General features: G+C 35.1%; 1 pseudogene across 1 annotated transcript; it reads left to right on the top strand.

The window, feature by feature from the left end:
- Positions 1-237: 237 nt before the first annotated feature.
- On the top strand, positions 238-2,094 carry LOC149176805 (protein TIFY 10b-like; annotated as a pseudogene). The gene is made up of 5 exons (XR_016258669.1): positions 238-516; positions 913-1,017; positions 1,114-1,240; positions 1,584-1,647; positions 1,741-2,094. The product of XR_016258669.1 is annotated as a protein TIFY 10b-like (transcript).
- The last annotated feature ends 1,863 nt before the right edge of the window (positions 2,095-3,957 follow it).

Genomic DNA, 3,957 nt, shown 5'->3' on the forward strand with positions numbered 1-3,957 from the left:
ATCGGAGCTCCTTGCCGGATTATTCCTTCGTCGGCAAATCGCTCCGAGAAAATCCGGTGAACGGTTTCTGGCTTGGTTCACGGTTTCTGCTGGTCTGCGTTGAAATTAGATTTCAACACAAGTGCGGCAGAAGCGAAATATAACAACAATGATTTATTAGATTGAATCGTGTTGAGCTTTGGTGGTTCATTGAGAAACTAGTTTTCTGAGGAGGGGGGCTTCACATCCGAACTCATAATGGCGTTGGCGTTTGAAGAGCAATGCAATAAGGAAAATGGTTTACCATCTTTGCTTCGGACTGTAAATGCGGGTACTAAGCGGTCAGTTGTAGAGTTTATACCTCTGTTGAATCTCCCCTCTGTTGGGAGAGGTTTTAATTGTATTAATTTATTCCCCAGCCAGTCTGGTTTTGGATCCCCAATCGCAGTGATGCAGGGAACCGACGACAGCATGACTTCGTCAGATGATGATTAGGATGGTCGTTCTGGCTTTGTGACGAGTTTCAGGTGTGGAATTGTATTTGGTAGAATTATTAATTGTGTTTTTTAAGATAGGTTTTGTAGGTTTGTGAGATTTATTGAGCGGAGAGATTTGTTCTATAGGGTAATATGAGGAGAGATTTCTTCTATAGGGTAATATGAGTATGAGTATAAGCTAGATTTGTAATTTGGGTCATGCTTAATTTGGAGTTTGACATATTTATATTTTCTAAATATAAAAATATCACTTATAATAAAAAAACAAAAATAATATATTATACATGTTTAATTAATTTTTTATATAATATTATATAATTACAAATAAAATAATTAAAAATAATCTCAGTATTACATATTACATATTGTATTTTAAGCCCATAAAAAAATTTGATCCGCTGAATCCAGCTCCACGGAATCCACGATTCGGAGCCAGAAATCCGGTGCGCAATTGACTATGCCGAGCAAGAAATCCGGTGAGCAATTGACAATTTTCTACGGTGGAGCGGTGAACGTGTACGATGATATTCCTGCAGATAAGGTATGTGTATGAGGATTCACATGGTTTTGGGCTAGAGGACTCTAGGTATTGGCCGGAGATAGATTTTATTACGATGACATCTGTTTTCTTATATAGGCAGAAGCCATAATGTTAATGTTAATTGCCAGCAGTGGGAACTATTCCAGTTATCCACTCAGTAACGGCTCATGTGGATCGCCGACTGAAGTGAAACCCTCTGTTCCTGTCACGAAGTTGTCGGATGGAGCAGGGGTCCAGCACCAACCTACCAGCTGCAAGGTGCACATAGGTACGACTACTTAAGGGAGGTTGTCCTATGTTGGTATATAGTATTTATGCTAAATTTGCGCACAAAAATTAGTATTATCAGTTTCATCTATCACACAGATTAAATGTGTGCTCAAATTAGTGTGTTTAACCTAACCCGATATCTACCCTATCCTACCTAACCCAATATCTACCCACATAGAACTAGTTAATAAAATACCTATTAATTTAACCAGTTAAACTGACATAAAAATTCCTTGGTACAAATATTACTGGTTCCTCATAGAAATATAACTAATTTCATTTGGCAATGGCGTCTTGATCAGATCTTCCAATAACGAGAAAGCATTCTCTGCAACGTTTTCTGGAAAAGCGAAAGGAGAGGTACCGTAATTCCTTCCTATTTGCCATTTTGTTCCGGACAGCATTGAAACTCACTATTCAAAAACTGTTATCTTCTTCTGTTGTGCTGTGCAGGATTAATGCAAATGCGAACTTTCCATTTACAGCAGCCGAAGCGCACAATACTAAGCCTCAACAACATCCATCGTTATCATCATATCCATAAGGGCCGCACTCGAAAATCTCTGGGATATTTTTAACAGCAATTTACTACGCAATTTGATACACAATGGCAGGGTGTATTCCCACTATTCACTAATATCTATAGCCTTTAGTACCTATGGTCCAGTATAGGTTAATGCAGATGGTTGAGCACAATCAACTTTGTTAGAGTGAATGGATAAATAAAATTATTGTGCGTTTATTTTGGATTTGAGACGCATTTAGTATAAATATGAAGTACCCAGAGACAGGATTGTTTTTTTTTTTTCTTCAGATGTGTCATTCATGCTATAGCGTTATATGAATATCGAGATATTAACGAATCCCAGCTCTGCACGTTACGTTTATTTTAAATATTTGTTCGGGGAAATTCATCACGAGATGAAGATTTTTTTCTATTTTACAATTTTCAAATGGATAATTCATGGCGTCGCATTATTTGAATATGGAGACAGAGAAATAGATGACGTGAGGAAATTTTATAAGAAAGTAAATTTTATTATTAATTTTGGTTATTGGTCTTTTGGAATTGATTTGTAAATAGTGTTTAATTTTATTAGTGTTTAAGTCTGGAGGTACGCCAGCAGTGTATCGGGACACAAGTAATAAGAAAGTTAGTCTTATTATTAACTCGGTTTTTTTGTGTTTTGGTGTTTGGAATCAATTTGTCCCACTCATGTTGAAATCTCTAGAGATATCATTTATTCACTTGTAGTGTAGGAAGATAAAAGCAATAAAAAAGCAAGTCCCATCACAAACTCTAGTCTCTCGAATTTTGGAATTTGGAATAGATTTGGAAATAGTCCCACTGTGTTCAAATATCTAGAAATGTCACCCATAGACCCACAGTGTAAGAGGATACAAGTAATAAAAAAAGCATGTCCGCATTACTAATTTCTTCCAATTTTATTTATAATTGTAAATATAAACATTAAAAAAAATAAAGAATAAATACCTTATAATGAAAGGTAAAATCCAGCCCCAAGAGTTAGCTCAATCGGTCAAATCAAGTGCCTGCCAATGGGAGGTCACAGGGTCGAATCCCCAAAGCTCTTGGGGTTAGGTCAGTAAATAGGCCGGGGGGTGTTGATGCCCTGGCCGTAGCCGGCCAAAGGGTGTTGATGCCCTGGATGTAGCAAAAAAAAAGAAGATAAAATCCTGCACATTTAATTTAGTAATATTTCAAATCCTTGTCATATTTATATAAATAGATTAATTAAGCTCAGGAATCATAAAGATAAATGTATTGAAATGTATTGAAACTAGAAAAGATATTAGTGATGAAGAAATGATTCTCGCACTGTAAGATCACATAAAGTACTTAGAAAGCGCAGGAATAATTCACTCTTGTGCAAAAATGAAGAGAAGGACCATTGTAACCAAGAACATAATTGGTTGTGAGAACATAAAGAGAAAGAAAAGTTCAAGCATGCTTATCCAATAAGACATCGAAGTAAACCCCATGATTGGCCCAAATAATTTTGGGTCCTATGAGAAGAATACTTGGTCTAGCTCGATGAATGAGAATTAAGATGGATGATATAATTACACAAGAAAGTGAGAAGCAAGAGAGAGAAAAAAATTCTAAAGTAAAACAACACGAAAAATGATCTACATTGAACCTAGAAAAAGAACCATGGAATGAAATCATCTTTGGATTTTCCATTTTATATTCACCAACATTCCTTGGTATTAAGTACGAAGGTAAAAATAAAAAATATTGGACCATTTGTATTTTTTTTGGTTCATGCTATGTCAACTAAGGATCTCGATGATTCCCCTTGTATTTTGATGTTTTATTCCTTACTTATGAATAAATAAACGATCAACAAAAGCTTAGTTTCTTTCCAACCACCTTTAAAAAGATTCTTTAAAATGGTATGATGGTTTGGGATAACGTGCTAGTATGTATTGGAATGATAGGAGAAAAAAAATTCTTAATAAATATCAACCATATTGTTAACCTAGAGACTCTAAGGAGGATATTTTCAGGATCTCTCAACAAAAAGACGAAAGTTTATAAAATTATTTGGAAATAGTTTCCTAATATTAAAAAATAGGAATAAAATGCACTTAACTCACACAATTTTCTTAACAGGAACTAAGGATAAATATATTGATGTACTTAAT

The sequence above is a fragment of the Pinus tabuliformis genome, chromosome 4_1 (genome assembly GCF_031772625.1).
Source record: "Pinus tabuliformis cultivar Carrire ecotype Pingquan chromosome 4_1, CPIR1, whole genome shotgun sequence".
NCBI classification, from domain to species: Eukaryota; Viridiplantae; Streptophyta; class Pinopsida; order Pinales; family Pinaceae; genus Pinus; species Pinus tabuliformis.